Raw genomic sequence first — 20,293 nt, forward strand, 5'->3', positions numbered from 1 at the left:
GAATTCCAAGACATATGAATTTCACCTCAATTTTAGGAGGGTACAGCAAATCAAGAATCGGATCACAGCTCTAAATCCCAGTACAAAATTCCCACAAAGTGGCACAGCACACAAGAGCGTAGACTTTGGAAAAATATGGAGCATATTCAAGCTCTACCCTTCCAATTACGACCTCCAGAACATGGGCATTTTATTTAATTTCTCTAAGCATCGGTTTCCTCACCTGTAAATGAGGGCTGTATTACCTCTATTTCATGGGGTGGTTGGAAGGATTTTGAAACCACGTAAGATAACTAGTACTAGACCACATATTTAATAGGGATCAGTAAAAGACTGCTACTATCATTACTACTTTTATTATTAGGATTATTTTCACATCTTTCATATATAATAATTTTTTTAGTACTATTCTTATTTGACACTTCTAATAACAAGAGATACTGAATGGTTCCAGTTTCTGTGAGCATAATCTCGGCAAATTCTTTGGCTATGACTTAAAGGAAAATCTATTTTTAGTATACTGAGATGTCTACTGTGCTTGCTTCATGAAATAATGAAAAAAAAAAATCCAGCTGCTGAAATGCATGTCACAGGAATTCATTCAGTTCAGTGTTATAAATAACCGTAGAAATGTTTGCCCATTGCGCCCCCTTGTGAGAGTTTAAAGGGATCGCCATTTATGCTGGAGAGCAGGTAGCTTTGAGCCGAGCAGGTAGCTTTGAGCCTCGCAGTTCACACTGCGGCACTCAGATCAGCAGCATGGGCATCACGCACACAGCTGATCACATTAGATCTCGGAGTCCACATCCCACTCGGAACCTGCATTTTAACACTCTCCCCGGGTGATATGCGTACACACTAAGTTTGAGAAATAGTGGTCATTTACGTTTTTTATTAAGGAAACATTTATTGACTGTCTTACTACTGACCTTTAAGTACAGTACCGGGAACTGGAAGTGCCAAGATATACATAATTCTTTTCATAAATAAATTTGAGATTAAAACCTTGTAATAATTAGAACTGTGCACCTTAAAAAGGTGAACTTTAGGGCTTGTGAACTATCTTAATTTTTTAAAAAAAGTATGGAAAATCGAGAATCACAGATCACTACCCTAAAACCCAACGAAAAAATTCCAAAGCTGCAGCAAAGCACACAGGGGTGTGGACATTGGAAACACGTGGGTAACATTCAAGTTTTAGCTTTCCAATACAGTAAACACTATTTTACGGTCATGTACAAAATCCAGCGCTACAGAGAGAAGAGAAAAATTCTGGAAGAACAGAAGGTTGGTTCAAGGAAGAGGTGGCCTACAAGGTCAGCCTTACTAAGTGAGAATTTACCAGGTGGAGAACACTGGGCAGGGTATTCCAGTCTGGAGGCTTGCCATGAGCAAATGCACACACACCCAAAGACATGGGGCCCATTAAAACAATGTCAAGTCCTTTGGCAAGTTTGGTGGTGAAAAGGCAGTTACCTCATAGGGCTTGGATTATGGGAAATTCTCCCTTTCTAAGGCATACATTTCTGTAAGTTTGAAATGTTAACAATGAAACAAGAACAAGAAATGTCTAAAATTAATTATCTACCCCTCTATCTCAACCTAGAAAAAGGAAAGCAAGATAAATGCAAAGTAGAAGGAGTGCAATAATTTAAAAAAGCAGAAATCAGTGAAATAGAATATGGTCGAACAAAAAAAATCAAACCATAAGCAAATTTCCTGGGAAAAAAAATCAGTTAAATGGACAAACCCTTAGCCAGACTGACCCAGTTAAAAGGGGAGGAAACACAACCACCAATATCAGAAATGAAACAGGGGGTATGAGTATAGCTAATTATACTGTATTGTATCTTTGGAAGTTGCTAAGATCCTAAAAGGCCTCATCACAAGAAAAAAATTTTTTTTAAGTATGTGAGGTGACCACTGTTAACTAGACACTGTGGTGATCATTTCACAATATAAAAAAGTGTCAAATCATGTCATGCACCTGAAACTAATATAATATGTTTATACTCATTATACCTCAATTTAAAAAAAGAAATGAAAGGGTAAACACAAATTACCAATAGCAGAAATTGAAGAGGGGCACCACTATCAAGTTTATAGCCACTAAAGGGACAATAAGAGAATATTATGAAATTACTTTTGCCAATAAATTCAACAACTTTAGTGAAATAGACCAGTGTCTTGAAAGATACAAATTAATGAAACAACTGAAGAAGAAATAAGAAATTTGAGTATCCCAGTATCTGTTAAAGAAATTTGTAATTTAAAACCTTCTAGCAAAAATAACCTCAGACCCAGATAGCTTTATTAATAAATTTTATTAAGTATTTGAGGAAGAAACAATATCAATTCTACACAAACTCTTCCAGAGAATAGAGGAAGAGGGGACACTTCCCAATTCATTTTATACGACCAACATTACCACAGAACCTAAACCAGGCAAACACTGCAAGAAATGAAAATCTGAGGCCAATTTCCTTCATAATATAAATGTAAAGAACTAACAAAATTTTAGCAAATCGAATCAGGCAATGTATAAAAAGGAAAACACATCATGGACCAAGCAATTGAATATTTAACACTTGAAATTCAATTATTGTATCTCAACATATGAAAAGATCAAAGGAGAAAATTGCATGATTTGCTTTCTGAATGCAGAAAAAGTATTTGATAAAATTTACATCAATTTCTTATAAAGTTGAGCATACATGTACCACAGACTCAGCCATTCTACTCCAAGGTGTTACCCAAGAAAAATTAAAACATACGTCTACACAGACTAGTATGCAAATGTCCATGGCAGCTCCAGTCATACTAATTAAAAACTGGAAACAAGTCCAAATGCCCATTATTCAACTGAGAACTACTCAGAAAAAAGAAAAAAAGACCTGTGATACACACAATAACATGGATGAATCTCAACATTCTCATGCTGAGTAAAAGGAGCCAGAGATAAAAGGGTACATACTGTGTGATTTCATTAAACGAAACTACAAAAAAGACTATCATGACAGGAAGCACATCACTGGATGCCTACAACCAGGGGTAGATGGAAAATTGAGAAATTTCCAAGTCAACTCCAGCCCCTCTCCCCTCCACTGAGGTTAAAGGGGTGGGACTAAAATTTCCAACCCACTAATCACACAGTTGGTTCTCCAGGCAACCAGCCCCGACCTTTAGATGCTTTCTAAAAACCACCTCATTAGCATAGACACCTTTATCACTTTCATGACTTATAAATTCCAAGGGTTTCAGGAGCTCTGTGCCAGTTACAGAGATGAAAACCAAATATATACTTCTCACTGTAAGTCACAATATCACAGGGGACAAGTGACATCCTTATGTCATCCTGTCACCTAGTCCTAACCCAATCCAACACAGCTCCCAGCCACAGGGGGCGGGGGAACACTAAAGGTTACTTGCATGCAGTGGGGCTGGAGATGACTTGGGGAATTTGAGGAAACACTGAGCTGTGAAATCTTGCCCTCCCTCCCTCTTCGCCTCTCCTTGATAAGACAGGCTGGGAGTTCGCTTTAGGTTCACAGAGGAAGGCTGGAGAATAAGACTTGACCTTGCAAGTGTCCCAGGCTTTTGTCTTTTCTGTACCTACCCACTTCCTCGACTAGTACTGTGACCCATGCCTTAGGGTGCCCTCAGACCAAAGGCCAGTTGCCTGCAGCTGATCTTTCCTTCCTGCCCTGTAGATGACACCAGAAGGCCTAGGAAGCAGGGACCTCTCCCCAGCCCTGGTGTCACGTCTCCTTACCCTCAAGCAGAACTCACTGGACATGGCTTCCAATGCTGTTTCACCTCCTATTCCCACTGAGTCCACATTAGAGTTTATCAGAGTCTCGTGCAGCACAGGACATGGCCCTGGAGACAACCCTCAGAAAAGAAGCCTGCCCAGAACTGAGCGTCCGAAAACTGTCACTTCCTGGGAAAGCCCCTTGGGACACTTCCCCATCCAGAAACCCTTAAACATGCATAAGTCTATTAATTTAGATTTTTCCAAGCAGGAGCCTGTTTCTCAGAAGGAATCCCCTCCCTTCCCACCTCCAGCTCCAAGGCTTCCCCTGAAATATCCCTGGAAGCTCCACCTTGACTAGTACAGGTGCAGATTCTCAGGACTGTGACAATTATTTTAGAGGTTTGTTTAGTGTTGTGAATTCGAGCAGACCTCTGAGAATAGGAGCCAATCTCTCCTGGACACTTCTACCTGCAGGCATGATTCTTTCTAGTCACTTTCCCTGGGTGAGATAATTTAACACTCCCAGCAAGGCTGAGAGGTTGGTACCACGGACTCCCATTTAGATTACAGGAACCTGAAACACAAAGTAGTTACATTGCTAATCTTGAGTTCACAAGACTAGGAAGTGAGGGAGGCAAGATTCTCTGTCTTAATCTGGAGCCCAAGCTCCTGAAACCTATGCCCTGGTGCAGGCCTGTCCAATATGGAATCCACTAGGAATTACAGTAGCTATTTACATTTAAGTTAATTAAAAACAAGTAAAATTAAAAACCACTTCCCTAGTCATAACTGTCACATTCCAAGTGCTCAAGAGCCACACGTGGTTAGTGGCTACCATATCAGAGAGTGCAATATGGAACATTTCCACCCTTCTGGGAAGCTCTCCTGAACAGCCTGCAGCCTGATGTTTCTCATTTATGCACCTGGGCAAGGAGCAAAGTCACTGCCCTCACCACCACCCAGTCCCAAAGGCTTCTTTAGGGCAGCATGACCCTGACTTGTCTCTCTTTCCTTGCTGCCAGCTCTGTCCAGTCTCCAGGAGTGTGGCAAGAGCCCTCACCACTGAGATGCAAAGAGACAACGAGATTTGAGTACTAAGAATGCACGCCTGAGCCTCCCCACACACCCACACTGGTAGTCCAACAGGAGAACTTCAGCATTTGAGGTTGCCAGCCAGGGCCCCAGGCAAAGAGCAGGTTCTCCCAGTCTCAGCCTGATATTTCACATGAAAAAGAGTGACCTTCTCATCCCCAAGGTATGTTATGGTCAATCGTCCCTGGAAACAGGCCTCTACCAACCTCTAGGGCTTTAGAGATTGTGGGTAAAACTGGGATACTTCCAGAATCTCTTGCCTGGCCTCAGTTCATTTCCATAACAATAGGTGTTTCCGAGGGATGGAGAGAAGTATCGTCTCCATATCAAAAGGTAATTACCCGGGGGAGTGAGGGTACATCTGAACCTGAGAGGTTGGGTGGGGCCCTTTTTCTGCAATGGGGCTGCGAGAGACACAGGTGAGCAGAAGTGGATGACTGCTTGCACGCAGTAAGTGGATTTCTCTCGCTTTATTTTTCCCTTTGACTGATTTTGGCTCAAAGGTATTTTGCCACGGGCTGGGAGAATACGTTCCTCTCTGAGTTACAGAGGCCAAGGGAGGCCCAGTTTTCATAAAGCTCTGGATTCTTCCTGACTGTTCTACACTCAGATCTTACATCTGGAAAAGAAACCTCATTGTCTGGTCAGCTACCATCTGGTTTCTTTCTACAAATAAACCTGACTGCAGGAACGTGCCCGGCATGCAGCCTGTTGGCGCCTGAGCAGCATTTAGGCTGGGGCCTCCTCTCCCTTCAGAACCACCTTTCCAAGGATATCCAGCTCCCGTTTCCTCCTGAATCTCCTGCTCTCAGGACCCAGCATGAAGGCTGCTTCTTTGCCTTTCCCTGTGCAGCCAGTCCCAGTTTGCATCCTGTTCATTTCTGGTCCAAACACAGCCCCCCGACACCACAATCTGTTCCCGCTGGCCGGGGGCCCTGCTCAGCTTGTTCTTCTGTGATCCCCCCACTCCAGGGGGCGAGGAGAGGAGACAGACTCTGCTTTCCGGCTGCATGCCAGCTGACCCATGATAAAGGAGAACTCAAGATGCTGAAGTTCTTCCTACCCACTGATGAGTGTACATTCCAAGCCCTGAACCACCATGACCAGCCAGTTGGGGCATCCTGGTCACCATCTTCTCTTTCCCTTAGATAGTGTCTCTAGGAGAGAAACCGCCCCTTCCTCTAGCTTTGCTCCTGCATATCAGACTCAGTGTCAGATAGGAGGTTTCTAGTTCCCCCTCCTCAGGAAGGGCCTCCTTCCATGTGATTCTAGCCCCAACCTCATCTAGGAGGTTTTACAGGCTTTACCTTTAGGACCTGTGAATAGTAGGCATTACAGATCTTTGCCATTTGAGGACACATAGAAAGCACACAAAGATTTGTAGGAAGGGCAGGAAAAGGACAATATTGGAAAGAAAGGTTGACTGGAAGAAGTATTTGCAAAACATTTGCCAAATAGCCACTGTCAGTCTATATTCATAACTATTCTATTACTATAAAAATAGCCCATACAAACTGATAAGAAAATTTTCAATGAATACTTTGAAAAACAGGCAGAATTTATGAAAAAGCAATTCTCACTGACGTACACAGACGTGCACACAAGATAACAGAAATGTCTAAGATGGAATATGTGCAGTTTCACTGACTGCTGAGGAAATAAAATTCAAGTAACTGTGAGAAGCCAGTCCTTACCCAGTAGATTAGCAATAGTTAGTATTCCCAGTGCTGGCCAGATGCTTTGCCAGAACTGTGAAGGGTCTGGACTGTTACCCCACTTGTACCATTTCTGTGCTTTATATGTGTGGATACAGCAGAAACGTGGGAGCACTTGGGTCAGGGAAAAGCATTCTTTATGAAGCAACCAGATCAACGGCCAGAGTAAACTACAGTGTCAATCCCCAACCCGCAGAACCACAGGCAATGCTGTGAGTGCCATAGAAATTCCCTGGTGAGTGGCAAGTTTCACTCCATAGACCCAATGGAAAAAAGGATTCCCTCCATTTGTAAACAGGAGGTAGGCAGCCATCTCCCCTCCCTACCCCGTGCCCCTACATTGAAAACGAGGGAGAAAAACCTTTGCTCCTTGGAGATGGGATGGGAAAGATCCTGGATTCTCACTCTAACCTTTTGGAATGTAAAAACATCTCTCCAAGGACCATTTAAACCCCTCTATCTCTAGGTTTTACAACCAAGAGATGTCTCCAAGATCTTCTGAAAAGTAGATACCTGGGGAGATACAGTCCAGTATATTCCTGGCACAATGAAAGCTTAACCTAGGGTTCTAGTCCAGATTATAATCATTTGTCCTTGGGGAGATAAGAGAAATTTTATTACCCTTTAGGATTAGAGGAATTAACAAATGGCTACAAATGTAACTCTCATAGTGTGTGAAAAGCAAAATGTACCCTGAAGTGATGGCAAACATTCTGTCATTACACCATACACATTCTTCTGTCTCAGGAGGCTAGGGATTTTATAAGAACACTGAGAAATCTAGATTAGGTTTATTTCCCCACACACGGTTGCAGAGAGAAAAGGGCATTCTTGGGCATTGTTGATAGAAACATGAATCGCTATAGCTCTTTGGGGAGGTAATATAGCAAATCTATTCAGACCGCACACCTTAATACTGCAGCATTCCCAGTTTATGGAATGTAAAAAATAGAAATGAATCATGAGTTCAAAAGAACATACATATAAGAATGCAAATTGCAGGACTTATAGAAATGGCAACAAACAGAAAACAATCAAAATGCGTATCAGTAAGAAATGTGTTATAAATTGCTGAAACAGTTATACCATGAAGCATTATGCTGGGTTTTTGTATTTAATGTTTGTATCTTGACCTGGAAGAATTTCCGTTATATACTTAAGTGAGAAATGCAGATGCAAGAGATAAATAAAATTCCCTTTTTTAAAATAATGAAAAAACTTACATGTACATATGTCATTGTGTATGTATTATATGACCATTAAGAAAGATATGGGAGGACAGACTATTATTATTAATTGCCTTTGGGAGAGGGGAGGTGAGAAAGGAAGAAGTAAGGTTTAAATGCAGCAAAAAAGAAAAATAGAAATGGCTCCGTATCAGTGGAAATTTTAAGATATAAAATTCTGTGATGTTGCTGTAAGTGTATACATAATGAATCTGTTCATGGACAAGAACTAGACTAGGACATCAATACATAAAAATATTTTATTTGGGGACCTTGATTTATTTATTCACTAATAAATATGTTGAATGTCTACTTTGTGCCAGGCACTGTTTTCATCTCTAGAGAGCTGGTACTAGACATATCCTGAACTCACGGAGTTTACTCTCTAGTGGGGAAAACAGACGTGGCTTATGGTCAAAAATAAATGTACCAGAAAATGTCAGATGGCGGTAAGTCCTATGATGAAAAATTAAACAGAAGGAACACAGCAATGGGGCTGCTGTTTAAAGAGGGTGATCAGGGACGATCTCTCTCTCACCTGAACGAAGTAGGGAAGCAATTACGTGCTTTTTCTTCCCCAGGTCAGGCACCATCAGGCTCTCAGCCCCTCCTTTCGTGGTTTATTACTGGACCTCTCTCAGAGAGCTCCAGTTAGTAGAGCCCAAAACCGAACACGGCACTTTTCTGCGTGTACTAGCTAACATAAAACTGTTTCAGAGGCAGTAAGATAGATGTCAGAGTGAAAAGTATGCAATCTAGAGTCAGGCATTCTAGATTCAACTTGTGGCTCACCGCCTGACTAGCTGCATGATCTTAAACAAGTTATTCAACCTCATTGTGACCTTAATAAAATGGGGGAGAATTCTATCTACTCCCATAGAGATAATAAATTTTAAAGACTTAATTCCTGGCACATAATAAGAGCTAAAAGAAAAATTGCTCTTATTGTTGTTTCACTATTATTACTTACTATTATCACTATGGTTACTAACCAAATAGTCAGCCCTCTCTATAGTGTTGACTTAGAGTGAATTTGTAGAATTTTGAGGGCCTGGTTAAAGCTTACAAATGCTTTCCTCTTAGAACTTCTTTCCTTTTGGCAGAGAGAAAGTGGGTAAAAGGCAAGGACAGTAAGAGACCCTGCTGTTCTAAATCACGCACTCCAACTAGGCCTCTCGTGAGAAGGCAGTATCTGAGCTGAACAAAGTAGTCAGACAAAATATTTTCATTATTAAGGAAATGAGCTTTTAGGAAGCAGAATGTATGCAACTTGAAGATGCTTTTATATTCACTCTTAACCAAATCAATGAAAGATGAAAATGTTTTTTTATACCTGTAATATCTGTCAAATGACAAAATAATTATGGTTAATGTTCTTTTTAAATCTTCTGTCAAAAATATCAGGTAGAAATTATTTTTATATGTTATTGAAATATGTAATTAATACACATTGGTTCATAATTAACCTTATATTTTTTGTAATGTCAAGTTTTTTAAACAGACAATCTCTGAAACTTTTGATAGAATCCTATCACAGAAAAATGGTTCCCCGTTTATTATTGTGATCAGTCATTTTCATCCTAAAATAAGATACGAAAAATTATTTTGCAGACTTTTAAAAATAATTTATGAAGAATTCCCAAGAGTTTTAAGACACTCCCATTTTTTGTTCTTAAATCCCTAAGATTAATATTTATCGGGAATTTGGAAACATTACTTTCTACTGGAAGGAGACAGACAATAACATATGGAAAATGTGAATACGTAAGAAAACGCCAGGTGGTATTAGGAGCTATGAATAAAAAAAAAAAAGAGGGATAAGGAGCCAGAGAGATATGAGGGTTCTGTTTTAAATAGGGGAAGAGATATAAACAGATAAAGGCAAGAAAGGACTAGAAATCTGAAGAAGGCTTTGAGCAATCATAAAGGAATTCCTCCATGCCATGGACCCACGGAGGAAGTCCTGAGACTAACTTCAACTTGGAAGTTCAATGCTTGAGAGTTTTCATGCAAGGAGGGGAGGAAAGTGCATTCCAGGCACCAGGAACTGCATGTGTAGAGGGAGGGAAGCTGAACCGGCCTAAGCAGTTTAGAAATGACAAGAAGCCGGGTGTGGCTGTGCTGTGGGAGAGTGGCAGGTTCCTGGAGCTAGGGAGGTAGAAGTGGAGCAGGTGCAGAATGCCCTGCATACCACGCTTGGGCTTTCAGCTTTGAGGAAACCAAGGTCATATCCTGGATCTTATCCAGCTAATTTTATGGACGATGCCTCAGGCAGCAGATGGACAGCCTTCCTTCCCACAATTGCTACCAGGATTGTAGCGGAGATCACAGCAGCATACACGCTAGTTTTCCTGCTTTTGCCTTCATACTTTTACTCTGGGCTGGACTTGGGCTAAGTGCTATGACTATTATCACAGGAAGACTCATTTTTAACCTGAAGGAATATAGAAGTCTTCAGAGGGAAGCAGACAGATAATCAAAATAATACCACAAACAGAAATGCTGCAACAAGAGCGTGCAACTTGCTCAATGACACTGTGAAGGAAGGAGGAAGGAGTGTGGTGATGGGGGGGTGCAGGTGGGGGGTTAAAAATAGGTCCAGAGTAGAAATGATGCCTGAGCTAGATAGGAAGGAGGTCCTAGCCAGGCAAAACACAGATGCAGTGGAGGTGGGAGGTTAGGGTAAAAAGCACCAACGAATGGACCACATTGGCCTTGAGAGCAAAGTAAGTGGCAGAGACTAAAACAGAGTGAGACTGAGTTTTAAGGTTCAACAGAACCCCATGTAACTGGATGAGGGATCAGAGTTCACAGAACCATTGTAAACAGGGAAGAAATCTGACCTGAATTTAGGCTTTTAAAAAGTTATGCTAACAACAGTATAGAGGATGGATTTGAAGAGGCATGTTTTTGTTTTTGTTTTGTTTTTTTGAGAGGGCATCTCTCATATTTATTGATCAAATGGTTGTTAACAACAATAAAATTCATTATAGAGGGGTCAATGCTCAATGTACAATCATTAATCCATCTCAAGCCTAACTCTCGCCAGTCTCCAATCTTCTGAAGCATAACGAACAAGTTCTTACATGGTGAACGAATTCTTAAATAGTGAATAAATTCTTACATGGTGGACAGTACAAGGGCATTCATCACAGAAACTTTCGGTTTTGATCACGCATTATGAACTATAAACAATCAGGTCAAATATGAATATTCGTTTGATTTTTATACTTGATTTATATGTGGATCCCACATTTCTCCCTTTATTATTATTATTATTTTTATTTTTAATAAAATGCTGAAGTGGTAGGTAGATGCAAGATAAAGGTAGAAAACATAGTTTAGTGTTGTAAGAGGGCAAATGTAGATGATCAGGTGTGTGCCTGTAGACTATGTGTTAATCCAAGCTAGACAAGGGCAGCAAAACATCCACGGATGCAGAAGATTTCTCTCAAAGCAGGGGGGATGAGGTTCTGAGCCTCACCTCTGTTGATCCCCAATTTCTCACCTGATGGCCCCCCTGCAACTGTGCCTGTTTTAGGTTGTTCCTCCCTTGAGGAATCTTACCCGTCTCTGGCTAACCAGTCATCTTCCGGGGCCATACAGGGAAATGTAAAGTTAGTAAGTGAGAGAGAAGCCATATTGTTTGAAAAGGTTAGCTTTTTACTTCTTAGCAGATTTATGCCCTGTGGCTTCTATGTGAAGAGGCATGTTTTTAAGCTTAAGCAGATACATCTCTTTTTCATCAGATATATCTAATGATTTACTGCCATAGTGAACTCTGAAAAGTTCAAAGCTCTCCAGTCAAAGGATCTCAACAAAGGTCCATGCTTTCTCCCTCCCTGGTTATGAGGCCTCAAGCAGTTCATTTAACTACTTTGAGCCTTAGCCTCATTTGTAAAATGGAGATAATAAGCTGCTGTGCAAGGTTGTTATGAAGACTGAGTGAAATAACTTGTACAAAAGCAACCTATAAACTTCACATAATCACACAAAGGCACAGATTTTTTGTTTTGTGATGGACATTTCTGTTAAGGTATTATTATAATCAATTAGAATTTATAATAATGTTTAATGTCTATGAAGTATAACAGGGAATTTGGAGATAACAGGGTTTTTTTTGAGGTGACATGGACTGGATGAAGAGCTCTGGGCCTTAGAGTTCAAACAGATGACAGGATCATTGGCTTATTGGAAAGGTAAGACATGTAAGTCCAAACCAGGTATCAGTAAAAGAGGGAAGGCAGAGACAAGGCAGTAAGCCTCACAGACCGATGGCCAATCTAAGTGTGAGGCCCAGGGGCCAAGAGAGGCAGCAGAGAGAGGTGATCAGCAGGAATTCAAGAAGACACCACAGGGCCAAGATCTGAACCACCAGGGTAGTTTTATGACAGGTAATGAGGAGACCCTTCTACAAAAACCTGGGTTTGTTCATTCAACAAACATATACTTGGTGACAACTAACATTTTAGAGTCTAGCAATACAAAGTTAAATAAGTTAAGGAGCTTATAATCCAATAAGGAGGTAGACACACATGAGATGATTCTAATATAATCTGATAAGAGAAATAGAGGGAAATATGGAATATTCTTAGAATAACAGGAGAAGCAGCTAATCCAAGGTAAGTTGTGTCACGGACAATTCTGAAAGAGGTGATGACTGAGTGGAGTCTTAAAGGATGCACCGGAGTTAGCCACGTGAACCAAATGCATTTGGAAGGTGAAGGGATTCCAGAAGGCAGGAAGAGCATGAGCAACAGTAGGGGAACAAGAGGTAGGAAATACAATCATTCTATGTTCCTGTGCCATAAAATAGGGCAAGAGTCAGGGAGGAGTCACTGCACGTGAGAAGAGGTGAGGCTGGAGAGGTTGATGAGAAAGCTCCCCAGGCCAGCTTAGGAAAGCCAGGACTTCATCCTGAAGGCCAGAGGGAGCCATGGAAATGTTAAGCAGATGAGTGGATGGAACAGAAAGAGCAGTTCTGAAAAACAAGTTGATATGACTGAAGGGGCAAAGCAAGGGACATGGGCACTGAGGAGGTGGTGGACCAGGAGGACACAGAGGAACAAGGCAGGAAGCTGCATTAGGCAAGTCCTTATAATAAATTTCTGTGTGTGTGTTTTTAAATATATATGCTTCCATTTTTATATATACATACATATATGCATGTATTCTGTTTCTCTGGAAAACCCTGCCTCAATTATAGAAGCTGAGAAGACCCAGATCTGCAATTGACAAGCTGGAGACCTAGGATAGCTGAGGTTATGGTTCTGGTCTGAGTCTGAAGGCCTGAGAGCCAAGAGAACCAATAGCACACGTTCCAGTCGATTTTTAAGTCAAGGGCAGGAGAAAACCAGTGTCCCACCCAACTTAAAGAGAGTTGAAAAGAAAGCGCAAATTTTCCCTTACTCCACTTTTATGTTCAATTCAGGCCTTCAACACATTAGATGAGGCCCACCATTATGAGGAGGGCAATCTGCTTTATTCAGTCTGATTCACACATTAATCTTAACCAAAATCACCCTCAAAGACACACCCAGATTAATGTTACCCAAACTTCTAGGCACCCCATGGCCTAAACACACTGACACATAAAATTAACCATCACAGAGGCTCTACCAGAATCAGGGTCCCACAGCAAAACAGCTCCAGCTGCGTGATGACTTGGGTGATGCATTCCTGAACTGATACTTGGAGGGAGGTCAAATGGACCACAGCCTGGAGGAGAGAGAAGGATGTCAGAAGTGAGCAAGAGATCTATTAGAAATTATGATTAAAATACAAATCTGTATTAATGGAGAAAGATGTCCACTCAATATAGTCAAGTGAAAAAAATATTTAAAAACATCATTTCAAAATATGCATGATATGGCTTCATTTAGAAATGTGCTATGTGTATGTGGATGAATGTACACACACCTAGAGGAAAGTATTGAGGATAAACACAAATACGCTCATTGTAGATTTTCTCTGGGTGTTGGAATTCCAAGAGACTTTTACTTTCTTATATCTTTCTGAATTATCTTTCTTATTTTCACAATTAACATGTATCATCTCTATATCAGAAAAATCAATAAGGCTATTTCCATTTTGAAAAAAATAATGCCAAAAAATCCAAATGATAATCTTGCCAGGTCATCCTTTACTTCCACTCTTGGGTGGTTCCTCATTGATTAAGCTCTTCGACGCAGCCCAACGGGTCTTTCGTCTTGTGGCTACACTGTGGGAATAACTGGCTAGGCCACTATTCTAACTCCCCACCTGGCACTGCCCCTCCAGCACCCGGAGACATTCCCTGCCGTTTGTCTCTGTGAGTCTTCAGCCCCCATTCTCCTCTTCCCCTGCTAATTCTTTTCACTTCCTCCTAATGATGATTCTTCTCCGCAAGACTCAGTCGAGGCACCTGCCCTCCCAGAAGCCATTTCTTGATCTCCCCAGCCTGAGTTGAGTGCTTCCACTTCAGCCTTGGATTTACACCTGATGCATGCGTCCATCCCAGCCCCTCCATACTGAAATGTGGGTGTCTGTGGGATGTGAGTGTGTGTCTTTCTCCACTGCTTGGTGATGTGTCTCCTTCCTCTGTCTCTTTCCAGAGCTCTGGTCCATGGGCAGACCCAAAAACTTTTGGTTGACTAAATGGATTTTCTGAGTGATCTGTAAGAACAGGGATCCAGCTTGTCTATTATCATGGATGGTAACAGTGAACCAGTGGAAATTTACGAAGGGAAGATATTTAATACTCTAATTCACAATAATAGCCTCCTAGCCCCACTTTCTTCTCCTGTTTTGTCTCCTGCTTTCCTTTCCTCTTCCCTCTCCCATCCCTACCCCCACCTTCTTCCCTCTCTTTCCGGAGAAGTGTTCTTCAAACCTTGATGCACAGAAGAATCACCTGGAGAACCTGTTAAATTCAGATCCCCGGCCCGGCCCACAGTCCTGACTTGTTAGGTCAAGAGTAGGGCCCAAGATCTGCATCTTAACAAGTGGACCAGATGATTCTGATCCCACTTTGAAAAACACTATCTTAGAAAATGTAGGATTCTTCATATTTCTTGTCTACTAACATAAACTGAGGGAGGTGTGAGTGACCTACAACATTCATTCTCCATTTCACAGTCACATTTCCCAATTCTACAAACTCAAATCCAGCTCATTGATTCAGAGCTCACAGTTGTTCTGAGATAGAGCAACTTTCTGTGTGGTTTGAAGCATGTGCTCTGGCTAAGTATATACTTCATTCCCCACCCAAGCCTCCAGTGAACCTGACTCACTAGTGCAATGATTTTTTGTTCCATTACTTATATAACAACAATAATTATCACCATCAGCAGAGCCACAATAACTGTCACTTACTAAATCCCTACTAGCTGCCAAACACTATGCAAAATGCTGTGCTAGCATTATCTCATTTAAAACCCACAGCAACTCCATGAGACAGATCTATCATTATCCCCATTATACTGATGAGAAAGCTGAGATCAGGGAGGTTATTCCCAAGGTCACAGACTTGTAGGTGGTTGAGTCATTTGAACCCAGACTGATCTAACTGCATGGTCCTCCCACCATAGCTCCTGATTTATTCTCCTACCAAAGACTTCCTAATAATAATAACAATAATAATAATATATTACATTTCTCCTTACACCAAAATTTATTCTGAAAGGATCAAAGACTTAAGAGTAAAAAAGATGAAACTTAAAAATTATTAGAAAAACGTCTGGTGCCAGATAAGATAGATAAAGCCCACTATAGCCTACCTCTCTTTAATCTTTAATTATAAATAAAAACTATGTACAAGATATAAAAAGTAACTACCTGAGGACTCTGAAAAGTCAACAAAGGCAGACAGAAAGGCAAGTAAAAACTTGGAGCAGCAACCCTGTCCAGGTTTCCTCCCGTTTCCCTTGTGGCTTTGGAAGACAAGCCCCAGTTATGCAGCTGTGTGGTGGCAGACCAGGTAGCTGGAACTTCAATAGGAACTCTGTTTCTCTGACCAGATAACTGGGGAAAGAGGCTCCTGCAGTCCCAAAGTATATGAGGAATCCCTGTTTTTTTTATCTTGCTTCTTTGCCTGAAGGCTGGGTCCCAGTCATGTTGCTGGGCTCTAGCAACAAGGATACAGACAGATAAAACTATAAGGATCTAGCCCAGAATCCTGCTGGGCAAAAGATCAGGAAAAGGTCCTCTATGAGTTAGATCACAGAGAGGAATCTTGGGAAGGAGAGAGCCAGAAAAGGAATTTCCTAATTCTGCATATAAACCTGCACAAGGCTCAGGCTTAACTATGAGCTGTGTATGCACAGGACAGCCACAAAGCACAGAAAGGTCTTTGACAATTGAATTATAATTTAAACTACCACCCAAATCTCAGATTAACCCCGAAGTAGCACAAACATGGGACATACCCAAAGCACCAGAGCAACACTCTGAAAACATTGGAACAACTGCCCACAGAAGGGGATGTAGAATGTTCGATCTGAACCTCATGGGGTCTGCCTCAACATAAATATCAACATTTTCCAGAGAATTTTAATAGGACCTAGTCCAATGACACAATATTTTTAATGTCCAGAATATAATCTGAAATTACTCAACATATCTGGAAGAAGAAAAATCCTAATTTCTATGAAGAAAAATGTCTAATTCTCAGGGGAAAAGACAAGCAAAAGATGTCATCTCTTAGATGATGACAATGTTAGAATTACCTGGCAAAACTGTTAAAGCAGTTATTATAAGCATGATCCATAAGGTAAAAGAAAACATTCTTGAAATGAATGGAAAGATCTGAGTGAACAGAATACTAATTTTTCCTTCTTAAGCAGGTATAACTGTTGAAAGCATTGAATTATAGCATTGCCTGGCGGAGTTGTCAATGTATGTAGACATAAAAATTTGATAACTGTTTCATAAAGTGGTAAGGGTAAAGAAACCCATTTCATTGTAAGGTTTTAACATTTCACCTGAAGTAGTAAAATATTAACACTAGATAGACTGTAAAAGTTTAGGCATGTATGATGTAATCCCCAGAGCAAACTATCTATTTATTTACTTATTTATTTACAAAGAGATACAGCCAAAAAGACAATTGATAAATTAAAATGGAACACTAAGTTTATCTAAGTAATCTGAAAGAAGGCTCAAGGGGCTCTCCCTCTTTATCTCCCATCAACCCACACCCCCCCATGCCAAGCATGCTAAGGATGGCTCTGTCGTCATGAGATTTTTCTCCAGACCTATATTATGCAGATACATTAATATTTATCAGATTTATATTGGAAAGGACAGATTGCTACTGGACTGGAGGAAGGAGAAAGAGAAAGAGAGGAAACTAAAACAGTAACAGGTTGAAAATGTTTATACTTTAAAAGGACTATGCTAGCTCAGTTGGAGATTTGGGGTGGAAGTTTTGGCCAGGAAAAATGCACAGCTGGGTGTGAGACAGATAAATAGATGATCAGTGACTGAAAAACAGATGATAGACCCGATAGACAGATACACAGAAGGATGGAGCAAATAGGAAAAGAAGGAGTAGAGAGAGAAAAGGAGAAAAAAAATGAAAGAAGAGGAGAGAATTTGTGCTATGGAATAAACATACTCTCTTTCAGGGCTCTTTTGAGAGACAGAAGTAAAAGTTCAAATTATTTTGTGATGGCAGGTTGATGTTCCTCAGCCTGCAAGGATACTTAGAACAGGTCACTGACCAGGTTACACCTGGGTTTATATGGGTCACATGGAAACAACCCTAGTAGCTCTCACTGAGGTGAAGGCCCAGGGAGATCATAAATATGAAATGGCAATTGTTTCACTATTAAGTTACCTTTGGCTTCCCACTTGGATTCTAGTTCAGATCAGGTACCCATAGCTGGCAGCATCAAACAGCTTAGATAACAGGGAAATTGTGGAACTGTAAGTCTTCAAGAAGGGGCACTTCCTACCTCCGTGCAGTCAGCCAGCCCACTGCCCTGGTGAGACGGAGCACGCCTCTCTTAGCTTGCATCTCACTGAAAGCAAACTTCTGGTTCTCTCACCAGACTGTGAACATTCTAAGCAAGGGACACTGCCTGCTCATCTCTATACTCCCCACCTGGCAGAGAATCAGAAACATGTTAGGCAAATAAATTTGGGATAATGTGATGAGGCATCAGCAGATATTCTCTCTCACTTACTCACATACACAGGTATTTGTACCCCATGGCTCAGCTAAGACATTGCAACTTTACTACTTTAAGGCTTCTGACCTTCAAAAGCTGAGCTCCAGGCATAAATAATAGATTTGGAAAACTACTTGCTAGACTAAGTCTTCCTTCTCCACTTCCTGACCCAGGGGAAGGTTAAATTACCTGCTCTAGAGGAGAGAGGCAAGCGTTGGAGCATACAGCTAGACTATTAGGTGACGGTGAGTACTCCTGTTATGCCCCTCACCCTGCTGCCCCCTTCCCTTGAGCTAAGGCCAGAGGTGAGGGGATGCGACTGTGCTTATGGCTATCTGACATACCCCAGGTTGCTTTGGTAGATCCCAGAGTAGAGGAAATCTGTGCCTCATACCAGGTGATACCTGAGGAGATGACAGTCTCCTCCCTGCTGCCACACACAGCAGGATAGGAGAGAACAGCCCCAGAATAAAAATGGCATATGACAAGGCTAGACCCAGAGGGCCTGAGAAAGCCTTACGGAATTCCCTTAGATCCTCAGAATAGCTCAAGAAAGCAGCCAAACATTTCCCCCAATTAGAAGGAACATGCAGAATCTAGCTGAAAGAAAGCAAGCCAGCAGTTCTACAGATGCCTCAAGATCAGGTTTAAAGGAGACATACAGATGGACAACAGGTATGTGAAAAGACGCTCAACATCACTAATCATCAGGGAAATGCAAATCAAAACCACAGTGAGATAACGTCTCACACCAGCCAGAATGGCCACTCTCCAAAAGACAAGAAATAAGTATTGGCAAGGATGTGGAGAAAAGGGAACCCTCCTACACTGCTGGTAGACATGTAAATCTGTGCAGCCACTGTGGAAAGCAGTATGCAGATTCCTCAAAAAACTAAAAAGAAGAATGCCATACAACCCAGCAATTCCTCTTCTGGGAATTTACCCAAAGAAGGCAAAATCTCTGATTCAAAAACATATATGCACCTCTATGTTTACTGTGGCATTATTTACAATAGCTAAGACATGGAAGCAACCTAAGTGTCCCATCAATAGATGGATGGATAAAGAAGATGGGTACATATACACAATGGAATATTACTCAGTCATAAAAAAAACAAATCTTGCTATTTGGATAGATCAAGAAGGTATTGTGCTAAGTGAAATAAGCCAGACAGAGAAACAAAAATACCATATGATTTCACTTATATGTGGAATCTAAAAACAAAACAGAAATAGATTCATAGACCAGAGAAAAGACTAGTGGCTACCGTGATGGAGGGATTCAGATGAGCGGGTGAAATAGATGAAGGGATTAAAGAGGTACAAAATCTCAATCATAATATAAATTAGTCACAGGGATGAAAGTACAGCATAGAGAACATAGTTAATACTGTAACATCCTTCCATGTTGACAGATAGTAACTACATTTATTGGGGTGAGCATTTAATAATGTAGATAACTATCAAATCACTATGTCCTATACATAAAACCAACATGATATTGTACATCAACTATGCTTCAGTTAAAAAAAAAAGACCAAGTCTTAAAAAAACAAAAAATACCACATAATAGATGCCAGTAATAACCAAATGTTTGGAAGCCAGATGGGCCACATATTTCAACAGCAGTCAGGGTGGGGAAAAGACCCAGGAAGGCTCCTGCATCACCTTCTCATATAGGGCTGAACTCACAGGCAACTTCTGGGGGAAAAGGCAGGAGGTGGGAATCCCTGAGCAGGCTGAGAAAACCTAGAATTGACAATTACCGCCACCAGGAAGAATAAAGGCCCAAGAGAGAATTTAATTTAAGTTACATTAAATATAAAGCTGCCTTTGTTTTGTGAACCTGAAGTTTGAGCCCCAGTATTCATACTCAATACAAATGTTTGTTGATTGAATGAATGAACAAATTATTTTGGGAACAGAAATCCTGCAGCAGCAAGCTCCTGCAGAGCAATCTTGGCTGGTCTCCAAGGAAGACGGTATTTACTAAAAAGAGTATCTACTTTGTAGTCCTTGCTCAGCACATATCATGTGTTTCCTTGAGGGGCCTGCAAGGTTTTTCGGCACTCTGTTTTCTTATCGTAAAATGGGTGTAATGATACCTGCCCTGCCCTCCTTACAAAGTAATCATGAGGACAAAATGAGATAACATATGGGAAGGTACTTTACATGGATGATAATAAAGGCATGCGTATCATCACTGTCTTGTGACTGAAGAAGAGAAAAAAAGTAAATGAGCTCAAGGATCAGAGTTGTGTGGTAGCCCTCTCCTCAATCAAAATATTTTTGTAGAACTGGCAAGGAACAATGACCGCATCAGTGCTCACTGGAGGCTATCAAGGACTGCACTCG

Source organism: Manis javanica, chromosome 2 (genome assembly GCF_040802235.1).
Source record: "Manis javanica isolate MJ-LG chromosome 2, MJ_LKY, whole genome shotgun sequence".
NCBI classification, from domain to species: Eukaryota; Metazoa; Chordata; class Mammalia; order Pholidota; family Manidae; genus Manis; species Manis javanica.